Consider the following 21689-nt stretch of genomic DNA (forward strand, 5'->3'; position numbering starts at 1 on the left):
TCGTGCGCTGCCCCTCTGAGCCACTGGGAGTATCCCACACAGCCTCCCTCCCCAACATGCTCCCTGGCTCTACTTAGGTTACCTTGCCCACAGTTTCCCCATCTGTCCAAAGGGAGAAGCATCATTACCCCTCCTCCTGGGTGTGTGATGTAGGCCAAGACATTAACCCTCCCTGGGCCTGGGAAATGGGTGGATTGGAGAAGAGGCAGAGGAGAGAACGGGCCTGGTATTCTGTCCAGCTGAGCTGTGTGAACTTCTGCTAGTGATATAACCTCTCTTTGAACCTTAGTTTCCTGCTCTCCAAAGTGGTGAGCACCTTGTCCAGGTGGAAGAAATGACAAAAGAGCAAGAGCACTGTCTGGTTCATTAATGTATCTTCCCCCCTTCTGCCCACTACCCCTTCACCTTTTGCTCTCAGCTCCTGGAGGTTGCCTCCATTCTTTGACACATCTTCAAGGCAGCAACAGTGCATTGAATCCTTCCCATACTGGGCTCTCTGACTTCCATTTCTCTTACAAGCCAGACAAAACTGCTTTTAAAGGGCTCATGTGATTTTATTAGGCCTATCAGGATAAACCCCACTTTTATTAACTCAAAGTTGTAAGATGAGTAACCTTAATTACGTCTGCAAAATCCCTTTTGCCATATAACAATAATCACAGGCATAATGTATCATATTCACAGTCCTGAGGATGAGGGTGAGAACTCTTGGGAGGCCATTATAGGATTTTGCCTACCTCAGTGACCTAAAGACAAGCCACCTGCTGGCACAGTGAGATCCACTGCCATTACTTGGCCTGTGTCTCCAATATATAAGCCCTCATCAGAGCGTGCTCTTGGAAATGAACATACCCCATTCCTGTAGGTGTGGATCCATTGTAAATAAGATCTTTTGAAGATGTTACTTTTTAGTGAAGGTGTAGGCCAACTCAATCAGGATGGGTCTTAATCCTATTACTGGAGTCCTTATAGATAGGAGCAGGAAGCTGGAAGTCGTTGGAAACTGAAGAGAAAGAGAACATCAACGTGATGGGAAAGCCAAGGAACCCAAGGATTGCTGTCCAGCCAGCATGCTACAGACTGTGGGAGGAAGCAGGCCTTCTAGCCTCTGAAACCATGAGCCAATAAATTCCTGTTGTTAAGCCAACTCATTCAATGTTATTTGTCTTAGCAGCCCAAGAAACTAAAACAGGATTTAGAGGAAAAAAGAGAGAAAACAATATACAGAAGATGAGAGATGAGTTTAGCTCTTGATTGGCAGGACAGAACGCAGACATATCACGAAACTGATGAAATCCACTTACAAATTCTTTCAACAAATATTTCTTCAGTGCTGTCTTAGTTTGTCAAGGCTTTTATGGCAAACAGTACACAATAGGTTAACTTAATAAGAATTTATTGCCTCACTGGAGTCTAGAAGTCCAAAATCAAGATGTCAGCAAGCCTAGGCTTTCTTGTTGAGTTAGCTGGGGTCATTAGTGTTCTCTCTAATGGCATACTCTCTTTCTGCTCTGGCTTCCGACTACTGGACTGACTGCATCTGAATGTCCTCTCTTTATAAGGCCTCCAGTAATACAGATTAAGGCTTATTGGGATGCGGACTTGGCCCAATGGATAGGGCGTCTGCCTACCACATTGGAGGTCCGCGGTTCAAACCCCAGGCCTCCTTGACTCGTGTAGCTGGCCCATGTGCAGTGCTGATGCACATAAGGAGTGCCGTGCCACGCAGGGGTGTCCCCCACGTAGGGAAGCCCCATGCCCAAGGAGTGTGCCCCGTAAGGAGAGCTGCCCAGCACAAAAGAAAATGCAGCCTGCCCAAGAATGGTGCCACACACACGGAGAGCTGACACAACAAGATGACGCAACAAAAAGAAACACAGATTTCCGGTGCTGCTGATAAGGATAGAAGCAGTCACAGCGAAAGGACACAGAGAGCAGACAACTGGGGGGGAGGGGAGAGAAATAAAAAATAAATCTTAAAAAAAAAAAAGACTTATTCTGTTTCAGTTTGGCCACACCTTAACTAATAATGACATCTTCAAAGGTTCTATTTACAAATGGGTTTATACCCACAGGAACACAGATTAGCAGCTCATGTGGGGTACATGATTCAATTCCTTACAAGTGCTTTATATATTCTAGGGACTCTTAACCAAACAGATGATGATGCCTGTCCTTAGAGGGCTTACATTTAGTGAAGGGAGATAGATAATAAGAAACAATTAAAATATACAGTGTGATGGTTAGGCCAATGTGTCAACTTAGCCAGGAATGGAGCCCAGGTGTTTGGTCAAGCAAGCACTGGGCTACTTGTAATACAAGGACGTTTCACAGACTTTAATTATCAATAAGTTGATTGCATATATGGCTGATTACATCTATAATCAACTGAGGAGATTGCCATTAGCAATTATTGACATCTCATCCAATCAGTTGAAGACCTTAAAAGGAGAGGTGATTTCAGAATTCAGGGAGAGAATTCCCATCTCCACTTCAGACAGCCAGCAACTCCTGGGTAACTCATTGAGGATCTTCATCAGAGTCCCTAGCTTGCAACCTGCTCTACAAAATTTGGACTTGTGCATCCCCATGGTTACATGAGACAGTTTTATAAAATCTCATACTATTTACAGATGTCTCCTGTTGGTTCTGTTTTCCTAGAGTACTCTGACTAATATAGCTTGGTATCAGGAGTGATTCTTGAGAAACAGAATCTTAAAAATGAGATTTTTTAATTGGTTCTAAGATTTTTGCTATTGGCTCTCTACTCTGATTAGATGCAAGGGCACTAATAGCTCTGTTTCCAATAACCAAGACACCACTGACAGTCTGTGGTGTGAGTTACACAAATAGAGATAAAATATCACCACTGAATAATGACACCTTCCATACTTATAAGAGGCAAGGCTCTGGGTGAGAGTGTTTTTAAGACCATAAAAGAGTTTTATGGAGTTAAGAGTTACAGTGATGTTGGCTGGCTGTTCCTGAATACACTAGATACAGTCACAAAAGAAAGAGATGAGCTGAAGACTTCAAATTTGCAGCTTAAGTTCCACATGAATGATGTAAAGGTTTCTATGTGTGTCCTGAAAGAAAATCTTGTTTTATTAAGCTGCAGGCTTGAGATCTCTGAAAACCAGACTCAGAGTCTTATTGTACAAGTATCAGAGTTACAACAGAAACTAAAATCTCTACCTTGCAGTGTATCTGCTGTTAAAGTGAGGGTACTGATTGGAAAGGAGTGGAATCCTGAGAATTGGGATGGAGACATATGGGTAACATTTCCAGAACAAGTCTAATTTTATTCTTAGAGCATCAAGTTGGGGAGGAAACCCAAAATGTTAATGAGGTGAAAGCAAAAATAATTCCTAGCTCAGGGCACCCGTGTCAAATGGAAAGGAACTTGGGCTTAGGTGAATTTGTGGATCTCCTGGTGCATGGAAAAGACACGACAAATCCACTGGCACTTAAAGATAATTGCTCTAGATTGATTTTTCCACTCCAGTTGTAAACACTAGCAAGCAAAGCCTGTCTCCTGTTTAAATTTCATTACTGGCTTGTCATTGCCTTAATGATAAGTACAGATTCCTTAAAATGACTTATGGAGTCCTTCATGCTCTGGCCCCTGAGTATCTCCAACCTCATCACTCTCTACAGCATATACACTATTTTACAGCAAGACTGAACAACTTTCTGTTCCCAGAAAAGACCCAATATCACCTCTCAACATCTGCATGTGCTCTCTTCCCTGGGCTACATTCCATGCCTGGTGTCTCAGCTGCCACTTCCTTCAGTAAGCCTTTCCTGATCTCACAAATACAAATTAAGTGACCCTTTTATGTGCTCCCATGATAGTACAAGTTTGTTTATTTTTATATCAACATCATACACTTTATAATACACTCACATTTATAGACAAATTTCATGTTTATAAGTATAATAGGCAAAGAACCTCAAAGAATCTAATCATCTGCATAATCAACCACATTCAATAGTTAATACTGTTGTCCCAGCCCCCCATTGTCTAAATCCAGAAGACAACCATAAATGCCATCCTGCACGTGGACTTCACTTTTACAAGTTGGAGACTGTATCTTTGCCCATGTCTGGGTTTCCACAGAACTGAACTGAGATTCCATCATGTTCCAGGACAAATTGCTGTTTGAGTTTCATTGCTGGTGAAAAACAAACTCCCTAGGGTTTCAAAATCAGAATTCATGGTCTTTGTTCCGTACTGTTCAACTGAACTTTGGTTTCTAAAGCAGTAGGTTTTTAGCAGTGGAAATCCCTTCTGTTTGGTTTCACATGAATTAGCACTCCTGGAAAGGCTGGAGTGTTTCTGAATACTGCCCAGAGGGCTACTGTCTAAGAAGAAGTTTAAGTCTGTGTCTGTGCATGAAGCATTTCAAGGCCTAAGAAGTTAGCTTTTCTCTTACCACTGTAGGACTGAGCAGAGGTGGCTGCAAGTAAAAAGTCAGTTTGTGTCTCTATGTCCAGGGATTCCAAGACTGGTTCAGTGTTCATATTACTAAGTTCACTCTTTTCCATTTGAGTTTGGATACTGGCAGCTGAAATATCAAAATCGATTCCAGGATTCTGGGTTGGGCCAGATGGGAGCTGTGTGTTGGGTCCAGTGTTTGTGTCAGACAAAAGACAGTGTCTGACCCGGCAGGTTACTTGACAAGATGTTAAAATCTGTGTTTTGGGTCTGATCATCTGTCATGTTTGGTTTTTTTTTTAATCTTTTATTTATTTCTCTCCCCTTTCCCCCCTCCCCAGTTGTCTGCTCTCTGTGTCCATTTGCTGTGTGTTCTTCTGTGACCGCTTCTATACTTATCAGTGGCACCAGGAATCTGTGTTTCTTTTTGTTGTGTCGTCTTGCTGTATCAGCTCTCCATGTGTGTGGTGCTATTCCTGGGCAGGCTGCACTTTCTTTTGCTCTGGGTGGCTCTCCTTAAGGGGTGCACTTCTTTCATGTGGGACTCCCCTACGCGGGGGACACCCCTGCGTGGCATGGCACTCCTTGCGCGCATCAGTACTGTGCATGGGCCAGCTCATCACTTGCGTCCAGGAGGCCCGGGGTTTCAACCGTGGACCTCCCATGTGGTAGGCAGACGCCCTAACCACTGGGCCAAGTCCGCTTCCCTCATCTGTCATGTTTTGTGAAGGACACATACTGTTCTGTTCGCTGACGTTTATAATTGGTGCAGATTTCTCAATATCTTGATTTAAAGTCTTAGTGTCATTTTGAGGTAACAAACCATGTGTTTGTCTCTGCTACCAAACTGTTGCTTGTAATATTGTCTGTAGAAACCCTCTGTGATGAATGGACATTCTCAAAAATGTCTCCACAATTCACTGCTTGGTCCATGTGTACCTGGTCGTCTGTGGAACTTAGCGCTCCGCTGGTTTGCGTTTCCCTGGAGATCCCACCTGACTGGAAACAAGCATCTAAAAAAGCATCAGTCTGAGCAGCTATCGATGAAGTTACTTTAGAACTGGGTAACAGTGTTTGTGAACACTAATGGGACACAAAACTTGAGAACCAAAGGTCAAAACAGTTTGAGAACAAGACGACACGGAGGAATCTGGGGCAGCCTGCTGTGCAGAGGGCATAAAGCTCTGTGAGGCATGAGGCAGCTCCATCTGCACATTGAAGAAAAGCTGCTCCTCTGACGTGTTCCCTAGTTGCTGAAAAGTGTTCACTTGAACACCTGTGCGAATTAGCTCCTCAGCAACGGGATTCAGTCTTTGAGAGGGGCAGGCTCCCATGAAGAAGGCAAGCCTCTGAATCTAGGCGGAGGATCAGGGGTTCTATGGACAAGGGAAGTGAGTGGACGGCGCCCAGGATGAGCCCTGATGATGGATGATCGACGCCGACGTCCACAGGCACAAAGACAGGCAGGCGCAGGAGAAACTGCATGGCAGGCAGTTTAACCATGGCCACTCTGGGCTTAGGTAAAGGCGACTTCTGAGGATATCATGGAGCTGTTGTAAGAGTCTGTTTTCCAGCAAGAGGCCTCAAAGGAAGCACTAACTTTATTTCTGACATTTCTAGTTCTTGAGTGTCTAGTCTACGGGTTGTTTTATTGAGTAATGATCCGATGGTCTTTTTTTTTTTTGACAACTTCTGGTTGTTCATGGAGTTCTCCATTTTCCTTTTCTTTTTCTTCCTAGGTGGACCCCTGTGCTCAGCAGGGATCTCATGGCCAGTTCGGTAGATGTGAGACTGCAGGGCAGTTCTGCTGCCTAAGGAGAGCCACATGTGCACTGGAAGGTCTTCCCACAGTCCTCCACTTGTCTTTTCAAGTCCCCTTCAGTACCATATGAATTGCTGCACTTATACATGTATGCTTCTTTTCAGCATGCATTTTTAGAAAGGGTCTTTCCCCAACTGGGGGACACTCGGGCCTCTGCTCTCACAAGCCACTTTCTGCTGGCACCTATAGTTATGTTTGGTTATTCATTAGAACACTCACTAGGTTCGTACCACCTGCGTTTCATCCTCAGAGAAGTATATGTAAGACACATAGAATACCTGCAGGCTGTGGCTCTTGACCACGTGCCTGTTGAGCACAGGGCTGTTGGGCAGGATCTTGCCCCCACACGCGGGGCACAGGCTGTTGGTGCACAGGGCCCAGGACAGCTCGCTCACCCATTGCTGGATTGGATCCCCGGCAGGCAGCGCTGGGGCTGCAGGTGGCAGCCTTGCCACCGGGGCCTGGCCGCAGCCGCCTCAGAGGCCACCATGGCTCCCACATGGCAGCCCTGCACCAGTTCTTGAAGACCTGTGAGATACCACTAGTTTTCCAGCATCCTAAACCAACAGAACCCTGATTTTGTTTAGGGTGCAGTGTGCCCGGCCACCAGGAGGACCCTGTCTGCTAGTCCCTGCTACCTAAGCGTACTACGGCATGTGCACTACTCAGCCAGGGGCAATCTCTTAGTGCATTTATGGAATGTCTTTATGCTAGGAAACAAAGGCAGATGAAGAGGGCAGTTCCTCTACTGTGAAGCATTACGAGTTGCCAATGGTTGTGAAAAAACAGTCACTATTTCAACCTCACACCACTTACCTGCTTCTGGGTCAGAATAGCTGAGCAAATGAATTCTGAGCAAGTATTAGAGCATGGGGTTTGAAAGTATTGGTCCTAGAGGCAAATAGTTGGGGATCAAAACCAGCCATGCAGCCTTGGGCAAGTAACTTAACCGCTCTGTGCTTCAGTCTTCTGTAAAGAGAGGATGATAGGGAAGTGGATTTGGCTCAGTGGATAGAGCCTCCCCCTACCATATGGGAGGTCCAGGGTTCAAACCCAGGCCTCCTGACCTGTGTGGTGAAGCTGGCCCATGTGCAGTGCTGATGAGCGCAAGGAGTGCTGTGCCACGCAGGGGTGTCCCCCGCGTAGGGGAGCCCCATGCGCAAGGAGTGCACCCCGTAAGGAGAGCCACCCCGCACGATGAAAGTGCAGCCTGGCCAGGAGTGGGGCCACACACATGGAGAGCTGATGCAGCAAGATGACACAACAAAAAGAGATACAGATTCTAGGTGCTGCTAACAAGAATACAAGTGGACTCAGAAGAACACACAGCGAATGGACACAGAGCAGACAACTGGAGGGAGAGGGGAGAAGGGGAGAGAAATAAAAAAGAAATCTTTAAAAACAAAAGAGCATATTAATTACCTCTTGGGGCTGTTATGGAGATTAAATGTGTAAAGGCCTGAGAACTCTGCATGGCATATAGTAAGTACTTAATTTACATTGCCAACTATTATTTGGCAAGTGGCACTAGCAGGGCTGTGAGCAGAGTGCAGCGCACAGAGGGAGACTTCATTTAGAATGCCTTTAAAACAAGTTTCGCCCTCCCTCATTCTCTCGTTTCTGTTCCCTTCTGCTCCTCCTTCCCTTCAGAAACAAGTCTGTTAAAAATTTCCCAAACCATGGATTTGGGAAAGGCCACGGGGTCGTTCAAAACTAGATGTTGGAGTTTGCGTCCCCACGGAAGGTCGCCCCCCAGGGAGTCGGAGCACAGGCCGCTGAGCAGGGCCCTGGCCAGAAGGCAGGCTTGTGGGTAGCCCAGGGCAGGGCGTCAGAGCCTGCGCCTCCCAGCAGGGTGCATGGGAGAGGGGGGCAGGCAGCAGGGGAGGAGGGCACCTACACCGGCTGGGCAGCAAGGGCAAGGATGGAAAACTGTTTACATACGGAGGGCTTGATCAAATATGCACAATGACTAAGGGTACTAGGGGCCAGATTGATTATTCACTGTCACAGAAGGGAATAGCAAATACTGAAAGGGAGAAAAGTAGGATGAACTCTGTGCTTTTGGATTTGAAATGGGGTATTAGTATGAAACCATGATTTTCAATAGATACAGAAATAAAATGGTAAGTGGATATGTATTCAGCCTATGAACAGGAACAATCCATTAGCAATGAGCTTACCTAATGCCCAGATCTTACTTTCCAAGTACCATTCTCTACTAAAAGGAACTTAGGCTCCTTGGGAAAATGCTGACTTCAGGGAAGGGCCTGGGAAAGTAGCAGATGAGCCTGGAAGATCTCAATTTGTCAGAAAGTAAGGAAGTGCTCAATGATTGATATCCAAAGCACACATAGGCTAGTGTGAGCAAGCATCCTCCTGCCAAATCTGGGGCAATTTGAGGGAAAAAAATGAGAGTTATAGATTATAATTCCCTGGAAATAAAAGCCCATGTGACCTTAATGATAGGAAGAAGGGTAAAAGAATTTTCAATTTGGACTAGGATATTTACATAGTTTCAAAGTACCTTTCTACAAAATGTTTGTTAGAAAAGGAAGAATACTTTTACAGCAGTTAAGGCTGGCAGACCCATTTAAAACTAGTTCTCAAAGTTAACATCACCAGTAGTAGGACAAATGGTAATCATGAGCTGTGTAAAGAACATAGTACCACCTCTGTGATATTCTAATCAAATCATAAGGAAACATCAAAGAAACCCAAATTGGGGTGTATTCTCCAAAATAGCCTATTATCTTTACAGTTGTCAAGGTCATAAAAATCAAGGAAAGACTGAAGAACTATTCTGGATTAAAAGTGATCAAAGAGACCTGGCAAATAAATGGAAGACATGGCTTTAGACTGGATATTTTTGCAATAAAGGGCATTATTGGAACAACTGGAGAAACTCTCATGTGGCAAGGATTAGGTAGTAGCAATGTATCAATATTAATTTTCTGATTTTGATGGTCATAGTTATATATGAGAACATTGTTGTTTGTAGGAAATGCACACCAAAGGATTTTTTGGTGATGGAGCATCATTGTGAGTAACTTAATTTCAAATGTCCATGGGAAAAAAACTTTTTTTGCAACTTTTCTGTAACTTCAAGTTTGTTTCAAAATAAAAACATATTTTTTAGAATACTGATTTAATTTTTTTAAAGGCTTATTTATTTATTTCCCCCCACCCCCACCGCCACCCCCACTCCTTGTTGTCTGCTCTCTGTCCATTCACTGCGCATTCTTCTGTGTCTGCTTATCGTCTCTTTGGGTGACATTGAGAACTGATCCTGGAACTTTCCGGAGTGGGAGAGAGGTGCTCAATCTCTTGCATCACCTCAGCTCCCTGGTCCGCTGCATCTCTTATTTTCTCTCCTCTGTGTCTCTTTTTGTTGTGCCATCTTGCTGCGTCGGCTCTCCCCTTGGGCCAGCTCTCCGTGTGGGCCAGATTGCCACACGGGCCAGCTTGCCTTCACCAGAAGGCCCTGGGAATCGAACCCTGGACCACCCATATGATAGATGAGAGCCCAATCACTTGAGCCACATCTGCTTCCCCCTGATTTAATTTTAAAATGTGCAGGTAGAGAAGGAATGTTGGGCTCTTGGTAGTCACAGGGAACAAGGAAGTTGGTTAACTGACAGCCCATGGTTTAGCTGACTATGGTGGTAGGGGTACTAAAGGGTCGTTTGCTGTTCTAGTTCCCATGGCTGCTCAAGAAAATAACATGCTATGGGTTGGCCTAAACAATGAGAATTTTTTAACTCAGAGTTTTGAGACTAAAGGAAAATCCAAATCAAGATGTCAACAAGGCATTGCTTTCTCCCTGAAGATTGTGGTGTTCTGGGACTGGCTGCCAGCAATCCTTGGTCTTTAGCTTGTGTGACAGCTCGAAGTTCTTTTACAGATCCCCAAAAGAAAAAGATTATGTTTTTGAACTAATCCATTCCTGTGGGTGTGGGCCCCTTTTGACTGGACAATTTTAGGGAGTCATGACTCAGGTTAGGTCTCCACCCTCTTACTAGAGCTTTATATAAACAAAGACACACAGAGAAAGAAAGCTTCCATTTTCCACCCTGCCATATGATAGAGGACTTCAGGATAGCTAGCAGCCAAAGCACAAAGCCTCCAAGAGGCTGTGCCCATGAAGCAGCTCAAGGCTGAGGAGAAAGAGATGAGCCACATACCTGATAGCTCACAGCTGAACTCAGGAAGAAACCAGAGTAGCTGAGACTGAGAGAGGAGGCCCAGAAAGAGAAAAATCCTATGCCTGGTTGCCCACAGCTGAGCTTTGGAAGATGGTAGACTCTGGAGGGGAAGGCAGTAAATGGCAGAGATGAACTGCCATCTTCATCATGGCACTGGGATCACTAGTAGCTGACGTTGGTGAGCAAACATCTCTTTTTTTTTTTTTTCTTTTCTTTCATTTTTAATGAAGCTTTAGATTACATAAATGTTACATTGAAAATGTACCCACATACCTGCCCCCTCCCCACTTTCCCCCATTAACAATATCTCTCATTAGCATGGCACATTTACCACAGTTGATGTACACACATTGAAACACTGCTAATGACCATGGTCTACAGTTTACATTATGGTTTATGCTAAAAATACGGAACACTTCATGAATTGCATGTCATCCTTGTGCAGGGGCCATGTGAATCTCCTCTGTATCATTCCAGTTTTAGTATTTGTGCTGCCAGAGTGAGCACAGAAGGCATCTCTTGATGGTACTTGCTCTGGGCATTTCACAGCCTCAGAACTGCAAGCTTAACAACTAAATAAAATCCCATTATAAAAGCCAACCTATTTCTGGTACTTTGCACCGGCAGCCCTGTGGCAAACTAAGACATCTTGTCACATGGCAAGGCACATGGAGGCTTCTCCTAGCTTGTCTCTTCTCTTCCAGCTTCCACTGACGTTCAGCTTCTGGTTGCTCCCTCTGGTTTTCTCTCTCTCTCTCTGAATTTCTTTCTACTCATAAAACACTCCAGTGATATGTGACCCATCTTGATTGATTTGGGCTACTCCTTAACTGAAGTAACCTCATTAAAAGGTCCTACTTATGGCCCCTCTCATAGGAAGCAGAGTGGGCATCACCACCCCCAAATCCTCAAGATTGAGGAATGAACAAACATAAGGGGGGAATGCAAGTATGGATTTAAGTGACTTATGGTTATTCTATTAATAGCAATGGGAGAACTGCTATCACTGATATGAAGGCAGTGACCACCAGTGGTTCTGAGGGGAGGGAGAGGGAAGAATAGGTGTAATTTGGGACATTTTCAGGACATTGAAATTGTCCTGCATGACACTGCAATGATGGATACAGGTCATTATATATTTTGTGGTAACCTATAAAATTGTGCAGGGCAGAGTGTAAACTATAATATAAACTATAGTCCATGGTTAGTAGCAATGCTTCAATACATGTTCATCAATTATAACAAATGCACCACACCAATGAAGGATGTTGTTGATGTGGAACGTGTGGGAGGGGAAGGGATGCATATATTGGAATCCCTTTTTTTTTTTCCTATTATCTTTTTGGTGTGTTGGTTTGCTGCATGGGGACCTGTGCCTCTCTGTACTGCACAGATCTGGGAAGACTTTTTTCGTTCTTTTCACCAGGAGGTACCAGAGATCAAACCCGGGTCCTCCATATGGTAAATGGGAGCTCAATTGCTTGTGCCACAGCTGCTTATTCCCTATATTTCTGATGTAACATTTATGTAATCTAAAGCTTCTTTAAAAATAAAAAATTAACAAAAAAAAGGTCCTACTTACAATGGATTCATATGCATAGGAATGATTAGGTTTTAAGAACATGTTTTTCTAGGGTTTGTACAACTTCAAATCACCACAGTTGCATTAGGTCTCACCAATGTATTTATAAAATTTCCAAATGACATCAATTTGTATAGAATTTCTATCCTAAAGCAATAGCATTGACGTTTTTCCCTTCTTCCTCTCTACCTCCTCCCTTCTTTTCATTGAGATAAACTTCATATATCTTCCTGTTTTTTCTTATTTAACTGAATGTTTTGCCTTTGCTCCCCTTTTACTTTTTAAAAAATCAGGTTTATTGATACATATTAATAAAGCATACTATCCATCCAAAGTGGACCATCATTGGTATTTGGTATAATCATAGTTGTGTATTCATCACCTCAATCATTATTAGAGGAGTTTCATTATTCTAATAAAAATAAAAATAAAAAACAGACAAACAAAAAAAAGCTCTACCCTTAATATCGACCTCTCAGTCTCTCTCTGCTTCCACTGCTGTACATAGCTGCTATTCCGTTTCCATCTCATTATTTGTAATATATTTTGTATAAAAGGAGTCAAACAATATGTAGTACCTTTTGTCTAGTTTCTTTCACTTAGCATATTTCCTTTTTTTTTTAACCTTAATGAAAGATTTTTAATATATTACTATACACTGCTGTCTGCATTTTGCTTTGGTTGTATTTTTGCCTGATATTAACATCTTGTCACATTAACATACATTTGTTCGGTTTCAAAAAAACCAGCCTTAAATATGCAGTCTTACCCATACTCACTGTTCACAGAAGGCTTCACTATGTTACAAAGGTCAGTACAATATAATGAAAGCTTTCCTTTGATTTTCCCTTTTAACCATTCTCATACCCACATAGTAGCACTGCTAGTTACTAACATTATTATGTGCTTTCACTTTTTCTATTCATTCCCAAAGAAACAAACAACTTTTTATTTTATTTTATTTTTTACCAATTTTGTGCAGATTAACCATCAGTTTTCCATCTGTAACTTCCTTCTATTTTCTGGTAGCCTATATTCTAGTTACTAATTCCTTGAGTTTATACAATATACTTACTTCATAATAGCTCAATCATACAGTATTTGTACTTTTATGTCTGACTTGTTTCATTCAACATAATGTCCTTCAGGTTCATCCTTGTTGGCATATGTTTTACGACTTCATTTCTTTATACAGCTGCATAATATTCCATCATGTGCATATACCACAGTTTGTTGAATAATGCAGCTATGATTATCAGTGTATAGATGTCTGTTTGTGCCACGGCTCTCAGTTTTTCTGCATATATTCCCAGTAGTGGTATTGTCGGGTCACATGGCAAATCTATATTCAACTTCTTTAAAAACTTCCAAACAGTTCTCCACTGTGGCTGTACTATTCTACATCCCACCAACAGTGAGTAAATATTGCTATCTCTCTACATTCTCTCCAATACGTCTCTGTCTTTTCAGTAATGGCCAGTCTAACAGGTATGTAATGATATCTCATTGTAGTTTTGATTTGCATTTCCCTAATCACTAATGATGTTGAACATTTTTCTTTCTTTTTTTTTGCCATTTGTATTTCCTCTTTGGACAAATATTCAAGCTTTGGCCCATTTTAAAATTGGAACATTGTCTTTTCATTGTTGAGTTGTAGCATCTTTTTATATATCATGGATATTAAACTCTTATCATAGATATGTGATTGTCAAATACTGTCTCTCATTGAGTTGGCTGCCTTCTCACCCTTTTGACCAAGTCCTTTGAGGTGCAAAAGTGTTTAATTTTAAGGAGGTTCCATTTATCTATTTTCCCTTCTTTTGCTTGTGCTTTGGGTGTAAGATCCAAGAAACCACCACCTATCACAAAGTCTTTAAGATGTTTCCCTATATTTTCTTCTAGTAGCTTTATGATCCTAGCTTTTATATTTAGGTCTTTGATCCATTGTGAGTTGATTCTTGTGTAGGGAGTGAGGTAGGGGTCATTTTTCATTCTTTTGGTTATGGATATCTAGTTCTCCGAGCACCAATTGTTGAAGAAACTGTTTTGTCCCAGTAATATGGACTTGGTAGGTGTATTAGTCAGCCAAAGGGGTGCTGATGCAAAGTACCAGAAATCTATTGGTTTTCATAAAGGGTTATTTATCTGTGGTGGAAGCTTACAGTTACAAGGTCCTAAAGAGTCCAACTCAAAGATACTGCCTCACCAAACTCTGTTGCCACATGTTGAAACAAGGAGGCAAATGGTGTCTGTGAGGGTTCACCCTTCCTCTTCCTCTTAAGGCTTGTAGTCCCAGCTTCTTCCAATCTCAGCTGTAGGCTGGAAGACTCATTTCTTTCTGGGCTTAGCTGCTCTATTCTCTCCACAAGGTCTGCTGTAGACTATCAGGCTCATTTCTCTTCCCCGGGTCCCTGCTATGTCTATGGAGCTATCTCTCTTTCTCTGTGTTCTTCTCCATGTATCTACTTCTTCATTCTTGATTAAGTGTCTATGTATATAGCCTGCCAAGAGTGTAGGGAGTCAACCCTGCATGCCTTAATCTTGGTTTAATCAAGTGAACATAAAGTCTTTGAATTTAAATCAATCAAAGAGCATCATGCCTAGAGGAACAGATCAATTTACAAACACTATCAATATCTCTTCTTAGAATTAATAAATAATATCAAACGGCAATAGATTTGTCAAAAACCGGTTGGCCATAGAGGGGAGGGTTTATTTCTGGACTCTCAATTTTATTCCACTAATCAATGTGTCTAACTTTGTGCCAATATCATGTTGTTTTGACTACTGTAGCTTTGTAATATGTTTCAAGATCAGGCAGTGAAAGTCCTCCCACATTGCTCTTCTTTTTTCAAATGATTTTGGCTATTCAGGTGTACTTTCCCTTCTAAATAAATTTGGTAATTGCCTTTTTTATTTCTGTACAGTAGGTTGTTGGAATTTTGATTGGTATTGCATTGAATCTATAAATTAGTTTGGGTTGGATTGACATCTTCATGATATTTAGTCTTCCAGTCTGTGAAAATGAAAAGTCTTTTCATTTGTTTAGGTCTTCACTGATTTCTTTTAGCATTGTTTCATAGTTTTTTGCATTTAGGTCTTGTGCTTCTTTGGGTAAATTGATTCCTAGGTATTTGGGTCCTTTTGTTGTTACTGTAAATGGAAGTTTTTCTCTTAATTCCTCCTCAGATTGTTCAATATTGGTGTACAGAAACATTATCGATTTTTGTATCTTGTATCTTGTCATTTTTTATTAGCTCAAGCAGCTCCGCCATAGACATTTCAGAATTTTCTAAATATAGGATCATGTCATCCATGAATAGTGAGAGTTTTACTTCCTCTTTTCCTTTTTAGATGCGGTAGCAGTTTGATATGGTTATGAATTCCAAAAATAAATATTGGATTATGCTTGTAATCTGGTCTGTATCTGGGCATGATTGAGTTATGATTAGGGCTTTAATTGGGCCATGTCATTAGGGCATTGAGTCCCCAACCCTTGGTGGGTAGGGACTCACAGAAAAAAGGCACAGCAAGGACAGAGTTCAAGCTTTTAATGTTGGAGTTTTGATGTTGGACTTTGATGCTAAAGCCTTAAGGTGGAACCCGGGGAAGTAAACTCACAGAGAAAAAAGAGAAGCCAGCTCCAGGAAGAGAGGAAGCCTGGGCCCAGAAAGAAGCAAGCCCTGGGAAAAAAGGAACTTTGAACCTAGAGAGAAGCAAGACTCTGGAAGGGAGGAAACCAGGAAATCTGAACCCTCTCAGCTGTTAGCAGCCATCTTGCTCTAACATGTGAAAATAGACTTTGGTAAGGGAAGTAACTTATGCTTTATGGCCTGGTATCTGTAAGCTCCTACCCCAAATAAATGCCCTTTATAAAAACGAACCAATTTCTGGTATTTTGCATGAGCACCCCTTTGGCTAACTAATACAGATGACTTTTATTTATTTATATATTTATTTATTTTTCTTGTCTAATTGCTCTAGCTAGAACTTCTAGTACAATGTTGAATAACAGTGGTGACAGTAGGCATCCTTGTCTTGTTCCTGATCTTAGAGGGAAAGCTTTCAACCATTGAGTGCAATGTGGCTGTCAGTTTTTCATACATACTCATGATATTGAAGAATTTTCCTTCTATTTCTTTCTTTTGAAGTGTTTTTTATCAAGAAAAGATGCTGGATTTTGTTGAATGCCTTTTCTGCATTGGTCGAGATGGTCTTTTTTTCCCTTCAATTTATTAATGTGGTGTATTACATTAGTTGATTTTCTTATGTTGAGCCACCCTTACATATCAAGAATAAATCCCACTTGGTTGTGAAGTATAAGGCTTTGACATGCTGTTGGATTCTATTTGCAAGTATTTTGTTTGGAATTTTTGCATCTATGTTCATTAAAAAGATTGATCTGTAATTTTCTTTTCTTGTAGTGTTTTTATCTGGTTTTGGTATTAGGGTGATGCTGGTGTCATAAAATGTGTTGGATAATTTTTCTTCCTCTTCAGTTTTTTGGAAGAGTTTAAACAGGATTGGTGTCAGTTTTTCTTGAAATGCTTGGTAGAATTTGCCTGAGAAGCCATATGGTCCTGTACTTTTCTTCACTGGGATATTTTTGATGACTGACACCATCTCTCAAAATGCGATTGGTTTGTTAACTTCTTGTATTTCTTGTAGTGTCTGTGTAGGTTGTTTGAGCATTTCTAGGAATCTGTCCATTTCATGCTGGTTCTCTTGTTTTTTGGCATACAGTTTCCCATAATATCCTCTTATGATCATTTTATTTCTGTGGGGTCAGTTTTTTAACTGCCCCCCCTACATTTCTGAGTTTTTAAATTAGCATCTTCTCTCTTTTTTCTTTGTTAGTTAAGCTAGGTGTTTGTCAATTTTATTGATTTTTCTCAAAAAGCCAGCTTTGTGGATTTTCTCTATAGTTTTGTTGTTGTTGTTGTTGTTGTTGTTCTCAGTTTCATTTATTTCTGCTCTTATCTTTATAGTTTCTTTCCTTCTGCTTGTTTTGGGAATTGTTTCCTGTTCCTTTCTAGTTTCTTCAGTTCAGTTAGTTCTTTGATTTTAGCTCTTTCTCTCGCTCTCTCTTTTTTTAAAAAGATACTTTCCTTTTTATTTTATTTTATTTTAAAGATTTATCATTTTTTTCTTATTTCTCTCCTCTTCCTCCCCCCGCCCTCCCAGTTGTCTGCTCTCTCTGTCCATTTGCCGTGCACTCCTCATGTCCGCTTGTATTCTTGTCAGTGGCACCAGGAATCTGTGTCTCCCTTTCTTGTGTCAGCTCTCAATGTGCAATGCCACTCCTGGGTGGGCTGTGCCCCTTTCGCATGGGGCGGCTCTCCCTGAGGGGCACACTCCTTGTGCGTGGGGCTCCCCCATGCGGGGGACACCCCTGCATGGCACAGCACTCCCTGCGCGCATCAGCACTGCGCATGGGCCAGCTTCACATGGGTCAGGAGGCCCTGGGTTTGAACCCCGGGCCTCCCATGTGGTAGGTGGACGCTCTATCAGTTGAGCCAAATCCACCTCCCAACTTTCCTTTTTAATATAGGTGTTTTGGGCCATAAATTTCCCTCTCAGCAGTCCCTTCCCTGTATCCCATAATGGATAAGTTGTGTTCTCATTTTCTTTTATCTTCATATATTTACTAATTTCTCTTATAATTTCTTCTTTGACCCATTGATTGTTCAGGAGTGTGTTGTTTAATCTCCATACATTTGCAAATTTATCCCTTTCCCATCTATTACTGGTTTCCAGTTTGATCTGAGAAAGTGCTTTGTATAATTTCAATCTTTATATTTATTGAGACCTGTCTTGTGACCCAACATGTGGTCTATCCTGGAGAAAGATCCATGAGCACTTGAGTAGAGTGTATAACCTGACGATTTCAGTTATCATGTTCTGTACATGTTTGGCTCATTTGTCATATTGTTCAAATTCTGCTTCCTTGTTGATTTTCTTGTCTAGTTCTATTTAATGATGTGAGTGGTGTGTTGAAGTCTCCAACTATTATTGAAGAGACATCTGTATCTCCCTTCAGAGTTTGCCTCTTATACTTTGGGGCACCCTGGTTAGGTGCAGAGATATTTAAGACTGTTATTTATTCCTAGTGGACTGCCACTTTTATTAATGTATAATGGCTTTCAGTATCTCTTATAACTTTTTTTTTTTGCATTTACAGTCTGTTTTGTCTGATATTAGAATAGCTACCCTTGATCTTTTTTGGTTACTATTTGCTTGGATTTTCTTTTTCCAACCTTTCACTTTCAGTTGATTTGTATCTTTGGGTCTAATATGTGTCTCTTATAAGCAGCATATGGATGGCTCATGATTTTTTATCTGTTTTGTCAGCCTGTATCTTGTGGTTGGGGAGTTTAATCCATTTACATTCGATGAAAATGCATATTTACTTCCACCATTTTATTCTTTGGCTTTCAAATGTCATATCTTATTTTTATCTGTCTTTTTACTCTTTTGCTTATCCTTTTTGCTAGTCTTGACTTCTACACTCTCCTCCAAGCCTCTCTCTTTTGTCTTTTTCTTATGGGCTGTAAGGCACCCTTTAATATTTCCTGCAAGGGTGTATTCTTTTTTATGAACTCTCTTACTTTCTGTTTGCTTGTGAATATTTTTAACTCACCTTCATATTTGAAGGACAATTTTGCTGGATAAAGAGTTCTCAGCTGGTAGTTTTCCTCTTTCAGTATCCTAATTGTATCATACCACTCTCTTCTTACCTCCATGGTTTCTAATGAGAAATCCACAGTAAGTCTTACTGGCATACTGGCGTCCCTGGTATGTGATGGTTTGCTTCTCCTTTACTGCTGTCAGAATTTTCTCTTTATGTTTGATTTTCAACATTCCAAGTAGTATTTGTCTTGGAGTAGGTCTATTTGCATTTATTCTGAGATGGAAGCCACACCCGTTTCCCTTCTGCTTTTCAAATGTTATCATTTAACTCCCTGAGCCCCTGCTCAATTCTTCCTTTCTTTTCTCTCTTCAATTTCAGCTGTTCTGTCTTATGTATTCCTTATTATTTATTCTATCATTTCAATTCTGCTATTGTATGCCTCTAATGTGTTTTTTTAATCTTTTTTTATAAGATATATAAATCACACAAATGTTACATTAAAAAATATTAGAGGTTCCCATATACCCCACTCCCCACACCCCTGACTCCTTCCACATTGATAACCTCTTTCATTAGTGTGGTACATTCATTGCATTTGATGAGTACATTTTGGACCATTGCTATACAGCATGGATTATAGTTTATGTTGTAGTTTATACTCTCTCCCAGTCCATTCAGTGGGTTATGGTAGCATATATAATGTCCAGCATCTGTCCCTGCAATATCATTGAGGACAACTTCAAGCCCCGAAAATGCCCCAATATCACACCTCTTTTCCCCTCTCCTGTTTTTTTGATCTCACCTTTTGTGTCTTTCATTCTCATGAGCTCTATTACTTTTCTATTCAGGTTTTTAAATTCTTTGTGCTCACTCGGTATTTTCTTGATGTCCTTTATCTCTTTAGCCATATTGTCTTTCAACTCATTAATTTTAACTTGGAAATTTGTACCTATCTCATTGGTTAATTGTCTAAATTCCTGTGTCTCATCTGGGGCTTTGACATATTCTGTTGCTTGGGCCATTTCTTCCATTTTATTCCTTTGGCTTGTAATTATTTGCTGATGTCTAGGCATCGGATTAGGATAGTGAGTTTACTCAGATGCTCAATTTCTCTCTCTTTTTGTAGGGATTTAGTGACAGGAGGCTGCGTGATACTGCTGCTCTTCGATTCTTGTTTCAAACTTTCTGTTAATTTTTCACATCTGAGCCCTGGACCCAGTACAATCCATTACATTTCCAAAGACCTTAGGGAGGGAGGCTGTAAAGTCTGGAAAAAGGCTCTCTTACTTACTTTTTATTCCAAATATATTTTTATTACAGAAGTTGTGATCTTCCAAAACAATCATGCACATATGTTGTCCTATACAACACCCCTTCACCAACACATCACACCATTGTGGAACATTCGTTACAGATTATGAAATAATATCATCAGATTATTACCACTCACTATGGTCCATAGCATACATTAGGCATATTTTTTCCATACCCTCCTATTATTAACACAGCACGTCTTTGGCATTGATGCAGGAATATTACAGTATTGCTGTTAACTACAGTTCATAAGTTGCATTAATTGTTTTTTCCCATGCTTCTCCACATTCCCACCACCCTGCAATAGTGACATACATCTGTTCTAGCTCACAGAAGGAAATTCTTGCATTTGTACTATTAACCACAGTTCTCATTCACCTTTGGGTTCACTGTATTACTCAGTCCCTAGATTATTCTCTAGCTTTCTTTTATTTGATATTTACATCCCTAGACTACCCATTTCAGCCACAGTCCCATTTATAAACCAGCTGCTACTCACTATATAATGTTACCATCACTCTATCCCTTTCCAACTTCTACATTCAAGTTAATTAAAACTTCTACATACATTAAGCATCAATACTTCTTTGCAGCCCTCCTCTTATCTTCTAAAAACCTATACTCTAGGTTTTTAACTCCATGCATTTATTCTTTGTATTTAGTTCATATTAGTGAGACCATGCAATATTTGTCCTTTGTGTCTGGCTTATTTCACTTAGCATAACACATGTCTTTAAGATTCATCCATGTTATCATATATATCCCAATTTCATTTCTTCTTACTGAAGCATAGTATTTCATCATATTTATTTACCACATTGTGTTTATCCATTCACTGGTTGATTGACACTTGGGTTGTTTTCATCTTTTGGCAATTGTGAATAACGCCGCTATGAACATCAGCCTGCAAATGACTGTCTGTGCCATGGTTTTCACAGTTGAGGAAATCCTGGATCATATGGCAGTTCTATACTTAGCTTCCTGAGGAATTGCCAAATTATTTTCCACAGAGGCTGCACCACTTTACATTCCCAAAAACAGTGCAAGAGTATTCCTATTTCTCCACATCCTCTCCAGCACCTTTCTTTCTTTCTTTCTTTCTTTCTTTCTTTCTTTCTTTCTTTCTTTCTTTCTTTCTTTCTTTCTTTCTTTCTTTCTTTCTTTCTTTCTTTCTTTCTTTCTTTCTTTCTTTCTTTCTTTCTTTCTTTCTTTCTTTCGCTATTCTATGTAGTGTGAGATGATATCTCATTGTTGTTTTGATTTGCATTTCAAATAGCTAGTGATATTGGACATTTTTTCTTGTGCTTTTGGCCATTTGGCCATTCTCCTCTTTGGAGAAATGTTTATTTAAATCTTTTGCCCATTTTTAAATTGGATTGCTTGCTTTTTTATTGTTGAGTTATGTGATCTCTTTATATAGAAGAGAAATCAAATATGTGGTTTCAGATATGTGGTTTCCAAACATTTTCTCCCCTTGAGTGGACTGCCTTTTCATGTTCTTGGCAAAGTCCTTTGAATCATGAAGTGTTTAAGTTTGAGGAGGTTCCCTTTATCCATGTTTTCTTTTGTTGCTCGTGCTTTTGGTGTAATATTTAAGAATCTACCACCTACCACCAGGTCTTGAAGATGTTTTCTTACATTTTCTTCTAGGAGCTTTGTGGTTCCAGCTTTTTTATTTAGGTCTTTGACACATTTTGAGT

The 21689-nt window shown here is 40.8% G+C and overlaps 1 non-coding gene and 1 pseudogene across 1 annotated transcript; both read right to left on the minus strand.

The window, feature by feature from the left end:
• Positions 1-3995: 3995 nt before the first annotated feature.
• LOC101419265 (ATM interactor pseudogene) lies at positions 3996-6761 on the minus strand (annotated as a pseudogene).
• A 4102-nt stretch (positions 6762-10863) lies between these two features.
• Positions 10864-10969, minus strand: LOC111766241 (U6 spliceosomal RNA). The gene has a single exon (XR_002798335.2). It is a non-coding gene; the product is annotated as a U6 spliceosomal RNA (small nuclear RNA).
• Positions 10970-21689: the final 10720 nt, after the last annotated feature.

The sequence above is a fragment of the Dasypus novemcinctus genome, chromosome 4 (genome assembly GCF_030445035.2).
Source record: "Dasypus novemcinctus isolate mDasNov1 chromosome 4, mDasNov1.1.hap2, whole genome shotgun sequence".
NCBI lineage: Eukaryota > Metazoa > Chordata > Mammalia > Cingulata > Dasypodidae > Dasypus > Dasypus novemcinctus.